The following is a 15,184-nucleotide window of genomic DNA, read 5'->3' on the forward strand; positions in this document are numbered from 1 at the left end:
CTTACATTTAGTAAGTTTACTAAGATTACGAAACAGGCTTAACATAACTAAAGTTAACGGAGTTATAACAACGTAGCACGTTTCACATTGAAAAGGGATAATGGAACGTTGAAATCACAAGATTAACGTCACTAACCTTGAAAGTTCGGGTTGTCACATCATCCCCAACTTGAAAGAAATTTCGTCCCGAAATTTGACAAGTAAGCACAGAGAAATGAAGTGATAAATCAAGATTGTTGCGGATTTTCCCCAGGTGCCACATCATCCCCAACTTGAAGAGGAATTTCGTCCCGAAATGCACCAGTTTTACCAGAATTAAACTTGTCATCAGGAAAAAGTTGAGGATGCTTAAGCTTCATCTGATCCTCGCGCTCCCACGTGAACTCCGGTCCACGTCTTGAGTTCCAACGAACTCTCACAATCGGAATATGACTATGTTTACACACCTTGACCTCTCGGTCCATGATCTCTAAAGGTTCTTTGACGAACTGCAACTTGTCGTCAATCTTGAGCTCTTGAAACGGCACAATCGGTGTTTCATCATACAAACGCTTCTTTAATTGCGAAGCATGAAAGAAATCCTGAGTGTTCCCCAGCTCAGCAGATAACTCAAGTTTGTAGGTCACGTTACCAATTCTTCCCAGACTGTTGAACGGTCCCTCGTGACGTCAGTTAGGCTCGCCACACTTCCTAAGCGTTCCACACCCTCCCAGGATGAGACTTTCAACATGATGCGATAACCTATAGTGATCTTCCAGCGTTTCCCAAGTTTATTAGCTTTCCTGACGGTCACGCATTGCCGCCGCTCGACTCCCAATCCAAACAACCTTCCCAAGAGTTTCGAGGGCTAGTCCTGGATCAGTAATTAAGTTGTCAACCATCTCAGTCTAACAAAAAGGTTGGCATGATTGTCTATGTAATGCCTCAACAGAGCTGTCTGGTTACCAAGATGATAACTGCCGCAGTAGCACTCAACCATAGGTAAGAGTCCTTCCAATTTGCGCCAAAGCCAGTCACACACATGCTCGCAGCATGTCTTCGAGTGTCTGGATGGTTCGTTTACTTTGACCGTTTGTCCAATGCTCATGTCTAGACGTGAGTCAAGGGTGTTGTGCATTGTCTGTCATAAATCAAACATAGATCAAAATCAAAGGTAACTGGAGTTGGCACCTCGTGCCTAAAAGCCGCCTCTCTCAGAGGAATATTCAAAAGCTCTTGAAGACTCATCAGTTTCCTTGATTGCAAGAGAGTGTGCTGGTTACGTGAGACAATCAACACTCACCCAGGTGATATTATTTATGTTTTGAGTCGTAGGTAGTCTAGCGAAAACAATCCATAGCAGTCTGTGCTCAACTCCATATGGGTGTTGCTGGTAGCTGTTACTCCATCTTGATGTTCCCGCAAGTCAAACATTATTCACATACATTGCTAGGTGGGCCTTCATGCCCAATCACCAATACAAGATTTATAGATTAACAACTTTCATCCAAAACCCAGATGACTGGAATTTCGAGGCTGGTGTGCGTTGCCCAACGCAAATTCCCTACAGTTGCCGTATAATGAGATCCACATTCGTTCCATGAGGTAGCGAATATTGTCCGCCCTGCCAAAGGTTGCTTCTCCATGCCCCGCATGGATTCAATTTGAAAATTCTCTTCCTTCGGTTCTCCAGTTTGAATAGAAAGAGTTTGATCAGGTAGGTTAAAGTCGATAGTGAGTCGCAAAGCTTGTGCACGTTCAGGTTTCACAGTCGTAACCATTCGTAAGTTCCTTCCAGCGATGCCATTGCATGCTTTAGCTCTTTCGAAATAACGATACGCGGGAGGCCCTTGTGATCGGTCTAGATAACACATTTGGTACCGTCCAAGTAATGCCTCCAACTTAAATCCAAAGACCATGGTTTCCACCACAGGTTGGGACTCATGCCATTCTTCTTGTAACTCCCTTATGTAAGCCATCACCATTTTATGTTGCATTGGCGTGTGACGAGGACTCTGATTCATACCGTAATGGTATATCACTTAATCATCAGTATTCCCGTGGTAGAAGCGATGCCCCATGCATTGCAGAGTTGGTTTCAGAAGCTGAAAGGACGTTCCCCTGTTTTGTTTCCTAAGAATTCACAGCTCCCCGCTGTGCTGAAGAGGTTAAAGCTGCGCAATCTTCAAAAATCCCACGATGAATCTGCGATAGTATCTAGCGAAACAAAGAAATTGCTGCATCCTCGAAGGGATCTCTGGTGTCGATCAGTTTCTAACTAAAACAGGTCTTAGCGAGATCCACGTGTATTCCCACTTCGTTGATTATATGACTAAAAAGGTATCCCTCGCATCCAGAAGTTACATTTATCAAGACTTCGCGTGGTGTGACTCCTCCTTTAGGAGCTCTCAAATAAATACAAAGCTGCCCATGATATTCCTTTCTCCTGGAAATGATTCAACATGTCGTCAATGAGCATGGTTGATTCATGTGATCCATACAGCTACTAGTGTGATGATTAGCTCGAAAGTCTTGGAATACAACGTTAAAATGGCCGCACTGCGCTTGGTATGTTGTTGCAGGCACATTGTCCCCTTAGACTACTTTCTGACAATAGCTCATTTGTTATTCAAACCTCGACTGGAAGCTCGACCCCCGCAACTGGTCGTCAGGTTGTCAATATATGGTCGTGGCAAACGGTTCTCAACTGTCACCTTATTGAGTTCTTGAAAATCAGCACACATACAAAAAAAAAAATCTTATCTTCACGGATATAACCGGGGCTCCACAAAGCGAAAAGCTAGATCCGACAAAACTCTAGTCCAACAGTTCCTACAGTTGATTAGACAGCCCTTGCAACCCTCCTGGTGCAAGACGGTAAGAGTGCGTGTAGTCAGGGCTGCCTCTGGCGCGAGATCGGACTGAGATTTCGCCTAACAGTTGTGGAAGTAAATCCGAAAGTTCCTTGGGTAGCATACCGAAAGGAATCACGAATGATTGGTGGATCCTCGATCCTCTGTTTCCTTAGCCCTAACATCAGTAATGGTTGCTAGTATAGCGGAGTAATCCCTCCGTAGACACTTCTGGCCTTCATATCTGAAATGGCGCTAACCTTTGCACCACTCTGACGCTTTAGAACAAATAACGATTCTCCACACAAAATTTTCTCCTCACTGGTGTATCTGCGTGATCTCTGGATAACCAATCCATACTAACTACTGTATTGCAACCATCAAAGGTAGTGGAAGGAAGGTCGATGTCGAACGCCTGTCCCCCAAGGTCGAGTTTGCATCCGAGCAAACATATGAGGCTTCAATTGACTTGCATCAGCCGATTCCTCAACAGGTTCGGTTTCAAAAAGCATCAGGGTTAAACAGAACAGAGACGAAGCGAATAGCTACCCATCCAAGCTATCGTGTTGCTATTACACCTGGTATAGCCTATGCCAAATACTAAATGTCCTTCCATGAGCTTCATTTCTAGTGTTGTTTTCGTCACGAGAATTCCTAGTACTACCGTCGTTTCCTTGGTTGTCGTCACCTTCATTGTCCATACTGTAAGCTACGATCACGAGTACCTTGATGTTGCCGCGACTGTTGCCTCTAGTATTGTTGCCTGTAACGGTGCCCTGCGTCCTTTCAACAACAAGGTCCATCTTTTCACATTCTGTGCCACGTCCTAGGGCACTGCTCATGGTGCGGGCGGTTACACAGTCTGCTCCACAGTCAATCGTCATCGATTTTGTCTCGACTGGTTTGTAAGAGTCGACTCCCATGAGTCGCTGGCTGGGGTTAAGGGATCGATTGGAGTCAAATCGCTGTTGTTCGTTGCCGGTAACTAGGGTCGTTCAAATGCTGTAGTCGGTAAATTTCTACACTCAACCTTTTGTCCATCGATCTAGCAAGTTGATTGAGTAATACGCGGTATGTTGCGAGAGTGTTACAGAAGTGATCGCACTTCTAGAGCTACGACGTCACGTATTGAGTTTCAGCCAATGAAGTGGAGTAAGAAAGGTATCGACCAGTCATTCGACGCTGCGACATCCAACTTAGGGACGTTTGGACCAGCACCTAACATTCTACATGGTTCGCTAGGCGTTCAGATGGGTGCTAAGGTAATACTCGATAGCATCAAGATTCGTAAGAATTCAGAGAGAGGTGAAAAGGTCACATTCAAGTAGGAGACATTCACTGCTATGACCCCTATAGACTTGTTACATTTCACATTGATCGAATAACAGAACAGAACCCCTTTTTCACTTGTTAAGCGTCACTGGGACTCGCATGCACCCCACATTATTATTATGTGTGCACCCACAATAATATTGTGATTTGCATGTTCATATCAGCTCCTCCTAACTCGTGTCAAATAGTTCCTCAAACTCGAGTAGCAAAAAAAGAATATCACAAATCATGAGTCATGAATGTCTAGGAAAATACCATACTATCCATCACATAACACATGCAAGTAATACACGAATTCATACTGTTGTGCTAAACGTGCAATCCCATGCAATTTCGTATGTAAGTGTTCACTAGTTATGCAGTGCAATGAGTAAACGAGAGACGAACCTTGCAGTCTGGAGCTGAGTGTCATGGCCGTATTCAGAACTTGTTCGGTTATAGTCTGGTTTTAGAAAAACATTTTAAAACCTAGTTCACTATAACCAGTGGCTCTGATACCAAACTGTCACACCCCCAAAATACCACATGCGGAAACCCCCGCGAGGCATGTGACGTACCAGGATTCAGGCCACCAATCACATTGAACTCACAAATATATTTAAATAAAACTTTGATACATGAACATTAAGTGTTACAAACATTACATGTCGTTCGTTGTATACAGCGGAAGCATAATTCATTTGTTAAGTGTTTCATAAAACATGTGTATATAAACCGTTAAGCTTGTACTGCGATTCCATATATCTCGACCCATGAACACTCCAGCCTCCCAGACAGCAAGTTTCAAATGATATAAGCCTATAGACCTGCAAGCATGCAGACAAGTGTGTCAGACGACGCTGGTGAGTTCAAAGTTTGTTAACGTGCTTAGTTACCAGATGTATGTTTACGACAGTTCAACGTTTTGTTTTGATGTTGTTATCACTCGATTACCGTATGTGGTGACTAGATGTGAATGCCCAACCCCAATGCCTCCAATTAGGCATTGGTCATGATGCCAAGGTATCAAACAACCTTGAATAGATGTAAGGGGTCTTATATTTACACGATGTGAATGCCCAACCCCAATGCCTCTAATTAGGCATTGGTCATGAGGTCCAGGTAATTAGTTCACGCCCGTCCTTTCGGCCCGGTGTGAGGGTGCCAAACCTAATAGCGCTATCAACTAAATACCTCGTTGCTTCTTCAGTAACACGGTAGATGTATGGGGTCTTACATGATTTATACTGTGTTCAATAACCAACATCCCAAATAAACAGTTTACCCAGTATTCCTTTTAGAAACGTTTACCAGATGTCCCAAACCACCGGGACGCATGCTTAGAAAAGTGCAGTGAACTCACCTTTGTTTTGCTCGGTAAATTAAAGTACGTGTTCCCAGTTGGTCACTTAGTCCCTATTGTGGTTACCAATAACAGTTAGTTTCCTGTTCTTTTCAATCACGCGTGTAACATGTTGCATATAGTGTACAAGTTATCACAGTCACATAACAAGCATTCGAATCACATACCAATTCACATCATAAGTTCACGTTTCACGTTAACATCTAGTAGCTAGTTCAACACCCACATGAGTGTGTGTAATTCAATCAGGTTATTGGCCCACTTTAGGAGTGTGTGGCCTGATACAAGTGTACGGCCCAGCAGACCTGATGGTTACAAGAGTGTACATGTTTAGCCCAGTTAAGTTTAGAGTCCATACAAGTGTGCGACAAATCCCTATTTGTGCGGCCCACTATGATCACGCGTGACCAGGTTGTGCAAGGCCCAACATGACTGGCCCATCAAGTATACAATCAAACACTTCTGTACAATCTATTTCTTAGCCTAACATGGCTCAAATCATCCAACAGTAATGATCATCATAACATGAATTCATAATACAATCATCATTCATGTTCAACACCCTAACTCAATGTTCATTTGGATCGGCTCACAACAAGTTCCAGCTACACGGCCCTAATTCACCTGTCATTGCTAATCACTCTCCTAATGCTTAATCACCATTCATTACATAAATCAGTATTTCATCACCACTTGATCCATATACAAAACATTAGATCACGGGTTACATACACATTATTGGTTCTAGTTCCATCAATCCACATGCTCACTATAATTGTCATACATGACTGGCTCTAAAGATGTTCCATATGAATTCAACAAACAAAACACAACAGCATGCCATTCACATGGATTCAAACAATTTCACAAACTCCCACCTAGTCAAATTTATCATGAACAATTAATATGAATATGAATCAATTATCGAAACCCTTGTCATTCGATCATGTCATTTGTGATATATCTACTGGAGTTCGGCCCCATGCTTCCCACATTTATAAAACACCCAAACACTTTGTCAATCAAGATTATACATACACATAAACATCAATTAACAATCACCTCAAAAAAAGTTAGGGTGATTAGGCCTTATTAGGCCGAACTGGGCTTACACTCAAGACATTGGGATTGGGCTGCATTTTGGTCCAATCAGAGTTATACTATCACAAATAATTGACAGCCCATGTGATTTTATAATTGTTCAAAGTTGTCAGTTGCATGTGTAGCACTTATCAAAGTTGTCGGCCATGTTCTAATTGGTTTAATCAAGGTTGCATGTGATTATTATACAAGCCTTTGTATTATTAACAGTAGGTTGGTATTTTGCAACAACCTTCAAAATCAAATAACAGAATACTTCCAACTACTCAACCTAGATTAACCGATTCATCATCTCCTTAACCCATCAAACACTTTTATATAATAGTTCTAATATTTGATTTGCATTATCGATTCAATAACATCCACTCGTCATATCCATATAATTAGGCCATCAATTAATACACACTAACCTATTCTAACTATTCAGTTTGTATTACATGCTCATGCAAAACATTATCACACATAAAATCACACATAACATAAACCATGACAACAATCATGAATCATGACAAGGAAATAAAATCTGCAAACAGAGGAGATTTATACTAACCGAAAATAGAGAAAGAAGGAGGAAAGCTTCGCGAACAAGAGTTGTTGTCGCCAGGTTCCAAAGGCTCTAGGGTTTCTACTCGACAACTCCTAATTACGTATCACATGTGGGTAAAAATATACCTAGCACTTAAGGGGGTGGGCTCAAACGAGCAGTTTGGGCCGGACACAAGTGGGCCGAGGTAATTCAACTCAAAGGTAGCCGAGGTGTGAAAGTGTAACCCACTTATGAGTGCGGCCCACTACACCCGCAAGCGCGTAACATATACGATCATAACTTACATTTAGTAAGTTTACTAAGATTACGAAACAGGCTTAACATAACTAAAGTTAACGGAGTTATAACAACGTAGCACGTTTCACATTGAAAAGGGATAATGGAACGTTGAAATCACAAGATTAACGTCACTAACCTTGAAAGTTCGGGTTGTCACATCATCCCCAACTTGAAAGAAATTCCGTCCCGAAATTTGACAAGTAAGCACAGAGAAATGAAGTGATAAATCAAGATTGTTGCGGATTTTCCCCAGGTGCCACATTTATGATGATAGAGGATATTGTCTTTTTCATTTTTCATGCCTACACCTTTTCATGCCTACACGTGACCTTCCCTTTATCTTTCTTTTTTTTTTCTTTTCTCATGTGAAGATCACTAATATTAATGATGAAGAATAATTAGACTCTTTCCCATGTGATGTCAGCCAATATGACGTTGAATGATGATGTTGTTGACAAATAAACCATCCTCTTTACTCACATATGTTGCCGCCAATCTTTGTGTGTTCCAAGGTCCCTTTATATTTGATGATTTATAATATGGTACTTGTGCTCACACCAAAAGTCAAATCACGAGGGACATTAATGTTAAAAGAAATGCATATATCCCTCATGTGAATTGTTGCTTTTCTCGACTCCAACATTGATGTGATGATGATGTATCATATTCAGATATGATATACGAGAACAAATCACCTTCAAGATCCAACTTGCCCGAATTAAGCGATTATCCTGTAAAATTATCAATACTCGTAATTATCACATTCAAGATACCTAATCGCTTAAAACACAATAATATACACAATATAATGCACTTTAAGGCATGAGTTTCACACTCTCCATCACATCCCCACACTTGTCATTTGCTTGCCCTCAAGCAAATCTGTTTCACTTTCACATGGGTTGAACAAGAAACACACATCCCATTCCCGAGACTAAGGTTAAGGTCTAAAGTCATACCCGGTTCAAACTTCTTACACTTTTCGAAATATCTAACGGTAAAGTGAATAGTCACATATAAAATAGTTATCCAAGATTAACCCGCCCTTGAAACTAATAATTCATGCACATCACTCACAATGTTCTCTCCACTCGGTTTAAAATTTGGCTAATTAGATAATGAATTAGCACTTTCTAAGTAATCACTCAAAACCGATTAGAACACGTACCCGCATAGGCTTACAACTCAATCATTCTCCACCACTGAACACAAATACTAAGCACAAGTCAAAAGGACTTTGAAGGGTTGTAATGGGGCTAGGCGAAGGGTAGGAAATAGGATGTTTTAAAGTGGCTAAGGTGATGAAAACCTCGATTTTTATTACAAAGCAACTATTCTAAATAAAACTAACTATAGACATCAACTACGAGGCAACGATTTTTTTTGCCCTTTTATTCAACAACTAATAACTCATATTTTTTTTTTATTTTCTCAATGATTTTCTATTCTCTTTTTTTTTCGCAACATTTTCTGATTGATTTTTTTTTTTTTGCAAACACAACTATACGAACAAATAATCCTACAATCGAATTTTCATCACACGGGTTTAAAAGAAAAAGTTTAACGGTTATGGGCTAAACGGGTTGTCAAACGAAAGGTTTAGGCTCAAAGTGGGCGACTAGGGGATTTGTTTGGGTAAGGATAAATAATTGGTTTTAAAGGAAAGGGTTCACCTAATGCCTTAATCATTCTCGTGCTTGTATTCGGTCTATGGTCTCAAATGTATCAAAAGTTGCAAGTTCTACAATACATGACTAATGGTCCACTCAAACAAAGAAACATGTATATGTAAATCTGTGATGTGAAAGTGGCTCAAAACCTCACGTGTAAAGGGTATGGTATGTGACATGCATGATATGTTAGTTTCTTAAGCGGATTATTCCCAAATAACCACCCGCTAAATACCTGTCATGCTAATTAACTTGAACTTGACCATGACAAAATACCAAATGGGTTGTGTCATCCCTCGTTAACTTAGTTACTTGTGCTTTTTAGATCGCTTCAAACAAAGACATTTTGAAAAATTTTTGAAATTTTTCCCCCATCCCCACACTTGAGGTAAACATTGTCCTCAATGTGTAGTGTTTAAATGAACGGGTCAAAAATCGAAAACTTTTACTCCCCCGTCCCCACACTTGAGGTAAACATTGTCCTCAATGTGTAAGAACTAGATTTTCTAAAACGCACAAGGGATGTGACACGGCTAACCTCCCCAAAATTTCACCCCAGAAAATAAAATACAATTTACAATCCACTTATTTGCTAATCTAAAAATCAAAAGTAAAAAGGGAACGTATGCACCTGATTTTTGGAGTTCATTCCTCGTGTGCTCTTCTTCTCTTCAATAAAGCGGTCGTCCCACGAACATGATGTACCTACAAATCTTAACCCTTGTGTAGAAGCATGCTTCTCACAACCATTAAAATTTATTAGCTACCTAGTTCTACCACTTTTATGAAAATATTACCAAGTCATACATTAATTTACTTTGATTTATGTGGAAAAATAATTTACAATAACAACAAACCTAACTCACTTTCGAAGGAATCACGGTTGCATTTAGCTTATGCAACAAGCCCTTTTAAACCTCCCGATAGCTCGGGAGGACGAGAGGTCTCGTGAGGGTTATATAGGGAACACACCCACAAAGTTCATTTAACTAAGAAAAGAAAAAAAATAAAAATAAAAGTAAAACGAATAATAGTACAAACTCTACAACAATTATACCTGATTTGCCTCTCATGGTGGTCGAAGTGCACATTTTCCTACCGCGTTGCCTACATACGCTCGGTAGTTGGCATGCCGAATCCACTCTCGTTTTCTTCTATTCGGCATGCGTAATGTACAACTTCGGGGTCGCTTCTTACCAAACCGGCCACTATCTTGCAATACCACCCTTCGAATCCTTATACCCGAACCTTCATCCCCAACTTTGTTGGTTGGAGTGATAAGTATGGGAGAGGGATCGATATGAATGTGGGCTTCTTTTGGCTTTGACCTGTCTCGTGGTGTTATATCTTCCTCTTGGTTCAAACATTCATTTTCTTGCTCCGAAAGTTCTATAACCTCTTCCACCACATCACCATCCACCCTTGTACCCTTAGCCAAATCCTCTTGGTCGCGTTTAAGTTGGGCCATTTCCTTCACTAATTGACCCACTTGCATTGCCAATACTTCATGGGCTTTATTTCTCACTTCATTCGCTTTCTTTATTTCTTTGATATCTTCATGATATTCTTTGATATCTTCATGATATTCTTTCATCATGTTTATGAGAGAATCAAGCTTAGAATGCATTGACTCTAGAGGTTCCTCTAATGCTGGTTGAGGTTATTCATTATAATAATCATCATACTCCTCCTCCCGGTAACTTGAAAAATGTGGCGATTCGGGTTCATAGTAGTATTCTTGATAATGTGGTAGTGGTGGATTATCGTATGGATAATATGAGGATGGACCATTGAAATCTTCATAATCCACCCTCCTATATTCAAACAGTCCACTAAGGTAGTCTTCCCGTTCCTTGTTGGCTTGAACTTTTTCGTAGAAAATAGAGCAATCCTCTAAATAATGCTCTCAGCTTCCGCAACACTCGCACGGATCATCATCTACCCAATTCATATTGAAAGATGGTACCTGCAAAACATGTACCTACACAAACAAGCTTGACCACCCGAAGTAAAATCACAAATATACAAGAAAAAGGAAAGAAAATAAACTAAACTAAAATTGAAGAAGCAATGAAATACTAAGCGCACTAGCTCCCCGGCAACGGCGCCATTTTGACGTGACCGTGTCGTCCCGATCAGTCAAAAACCCAATTAAACCTAGGTAGCTAGGGTAAGTCGGGTATCGAATCCACGAAGAGCAGGTGGTCAGTATTGCACGACCCGTTCGATTAGTTAGACTATTTACAAATAATGTACAAAGTGATTATGAAGTTTGCTAATTTTATTTGTTTAATTAGTTTGAAAGGATATCGGAGTGAACCGACAAATTGATATTATCTAAAACAATGATTTATTAACTAAACTTGTAAAACTAAACTACTTAATTGGAAACAGGAATTAAGAATACGGATCACACCCGGTTTCAGTAATTGCAAGTCCTAGCGTTCCTACATGTTTTAATTCAACTTAATTGCATACGATTAGCGGATTTAGTGTACCGTGACTTAGGTGCCAATAACTATCAACGTCCCGAAGAACGGACAAGAATGCACTTTGTAATCAACACAAGTAAATCCTAACCACGACAACGCATAACTACACATAACCATTTCGCAAAGTCATAACTTTTAACATCGTTCGACAATTTACGAATACGAAACAAATGTAAACTATTGTCAATGGTTTCAAAAATCAATACAAGTTATCACAAAGTCGAATCAAAGAACAAATGCATAAACCCTAGAAAATACAGCTACCTACACCGGGGTGAATCCGACGAGGCTAGCCGCTCATGATGTGTGACAAATCTTCAAAAGCTTGATATGGTCAATGGTGTTGAGTGATGAAGTTGAGAGCCGGCTGCGTCCCGCTCGTAACCGTCACTCCCCTTGTGTTTGATCGATGATCAATGTATATTGATGTTGGTCATGCGTTTTGAAAACTCCCAATTAATTCTATACGGCTACCCCATAATCAATAATAGATGATGTGTTGGGCTGTGATATTGATGATGTTGATTGGTGAATTTATGGAGCCCAAAAGTGTTGATATTATGGCTGCCAAAATTCGAGATCATGGGCCCCCCTTTTCTTCACATGTGCCGCCCAATTCAAGCTCACTTTCACGTGTAACCCCCTTGCGCAAACCAGCAGCCATATTTCAGGTTCTTGATATTGTCTGGCATGATATTTATGATGATAGAGGATATTGTCTTTTTCATTTTTCATGCCTACACCTTTTCATGCCTACACGTGACCTTCCCTTTATCTTTCTTTTTTTTTCTCATGTGAAGATCACTAATATTAATGATGAAGAATAATTAGACTCTTTCCCATGTGATGTCAGCCAATAGATGACGTTGAATGATGATGTTGTTGACAAATAAACCATCCTCTTTACTCACATACGTTGCCGCCAATCTTTGTGTGTTCCAAGGTCCCTTTATATTTGATGATTTATAATATGGTACTTGTGCTCACACCAAAAGTCAAATCACAAGGGACATTAATGTTAAAAGAAATGCATATATCCCTCGTGTGAATTGTTGCTTTTCTCGACTCCAACATTGATGTGATGATGATGTATCATATTCAGATATGATATACGAGAATAAATCACCTTCAAGATCCAACTTGCCCGAATTAAGCGATTATCCTGTAAAATTATCAATACTCGTAATTATCACATTCAACATACCTAATCGCTTAAAACACAATAATATACACAATATAATGCACTTTAAGGCATGAGTTTCACACTCTCCATTACGTTGCATTAACACACATCCTAATCCTAGCATAGAAGCATCGCAGTAGACTTCAAAATCTTCTATTCCATCTGGTAATGCTAAGATTGGGGTATTTGTTAACTTTTGCTTTAAAATCCTAAAGGCTTCTTCTTGTCTAGGTCCCTATTCAAATTTTCCGGCTTTACAGGTTAGCTTAGTTAATGCAACTGCTATCTTAGAAAAATCCTTAATAAAGTGTCTATAATATCCAGCCAATCCTAGAAAACTTCTAACTTCCGTAGCCGATTACGGGGCCTTCCATTTGATGATCGCTTCTATCTTGGAGGGATCTACGTGAATACCTTCGTGATTCACCATGTGTCCTAAAAATTGCACTTCTTGGAGCCAAAATTCACATTTGGAGAATTTGGCGTAAAGCTTCTCCTTTCTTAACAAAGTTAAGAGTGCATGCAGGTGCTCACAATGTTCCTCCTGACTTTTGGAATAAATAAGTATATCGTCGATGAATACGATTACAAATTTATCCAGATACGGTTTATAGATTCTATTCATCATGTCCATAAATGCTGCTGGAGCATTTGTTAGTCCAAACACTGTAAACTCGTAATGTCCATACCTAGTTCTGAAAGCAGTTTTAGGTATCTCTTCTTCTTGTACCTTTGATTGATGATATCCGGAGCGCAAATCTATCTTAGAAAAATATCTAGCTCCTTGCAATTGATCAAAAAGATCATAAATTCTAGGTAATGGGTATCGATTCTTAATTGTAACTTTGTTTAATTCCCTATAGTCAATACACATTCTCATCGTTCCGTCTTTCTTCTTTACAAACAACACCGGGGCTCCCCATGGAGAGGAACTTGGTAGTATAAATCCTTTACTTAGTAATTCATCTAACTGTTTCTTTAATTCTAACATTTCAGCAGGTGCTAACCGATAGGGTGCCTTGGCTATCGGTACAGTTCCTTGAATTAGATGAATTCTAAATTCTACCTCCCTATCTGGTGGTAATCCGGGTAGATCTTCTGGAAAGACATCTGGGTATTCTGATACTATTGGAATGTCCTCCAGTTTCTTATTTTTGGTATTAACCACTACCGAAACCATATATGCTATTCCTTGTCTTCTTGAATAACTGGCCAATTTCATTACTGAAATAAATTTCAGTGGCTTTTGTGGCTTATCACCGGTAATTATTACTAATTCTCCTGTGGGTGTATGGATTTCTATGGAATTTTTATCACAGAGAATTCGAGCATGGTTGGCTACTAACCAATACATTCCTAACACGACATCGAATCCGGCTAAGTTTATGGGTAACAGGTTTGCAGAAAATTTATGGCCTAAAAGTTCTATCTTCCCCTTTTGCAAAACCTTATTTATTTTAACAGAATTCCCATCTGCCGTTTCGACTGTAAAAATTTGCCTAAGGTTGGTTAAAGGTAAATTAAGGGCTTGGCAAAATGAAGTATTTATAAAACTTTGGTTTGCACCAGAGTCAAATAATACTTTTTCATAAACGTCGTGAACTAAAAACGTACCAGCTATGACGTCAGGAATTAGTTCGGATTCCTGAGTAGTCAATTGAAAGGCTCTTGCATTCTTTTTAGTAGTTCCTTCTGCAGGTTTAGCCTTGTTGTCTGCTGGTTTAACCAGTTTAAGGCAGTCTGGCTTGAAATACCCAGTTTCTCCGCAGTTGTAACAGACCATTGTCTTCTTTCTGCAATTTTCTTCACGATGTCCTTCAACTTTGCAAAAGTTACATGGTTCATTACATCTTCCAAAATGCTTCTTTTTGCAGTTTCTACAGGCGGAGTGTATGATTTCCCGATTCCTCTTTTCTTGAAATTGCTATTATTACCCACACGAAAACCTTGGGTAATTTTCTGAGCCAAATCCTTCTTTCTATTTTCTTCTCGAGTGCGTACCAGACCGTCAGTTAAGGTGTTGGCTAATTCTATCGCATCGTCAATCGTGCGAGGCCTAGCAGCTTTAACAATGTCACGAATCTCGCTAATCAAACCCCAAATATAGCGAGAGATAAGTACCGGTTCTGGCGAGGCCAGAGTAGGTACAATCCTGGCATACTCAAGAAATTTGGAAGTATACCCTCGACAGTCCACATCCACCATTCAATGGCTCAGGAATTTATTTGCCATTTGTTCTTTTTCATATTCGGGACAGAATTTTCTTTCTATTAATTGCTTAAATTCTTCCCAACTCATGGAATAAACCACGTCACTTCCCTTAGCTTGTAATACTGTGTTCCACCATTCTAACGCTTCCTCCTTAAGAAGGTGCGAAGCGTACATGACCTTATCCTCCTCAGCACAT

Source organism: Helianthus annuus, chromosome 13 (assembly GCF_002127325.2).
Source record: "Helianthus annuus cultivar XRQ/B chromosome 13, HanXRQr2.0-SUNRISE, whole genome shotgun sequence".
Classification (NCBI taxonomy): Eukaryota; Viridiplantae; Streptophyta; class Magnoliopsida; order Asterales; family Asteraceae; genus Helianthus; species Helianthus annuus.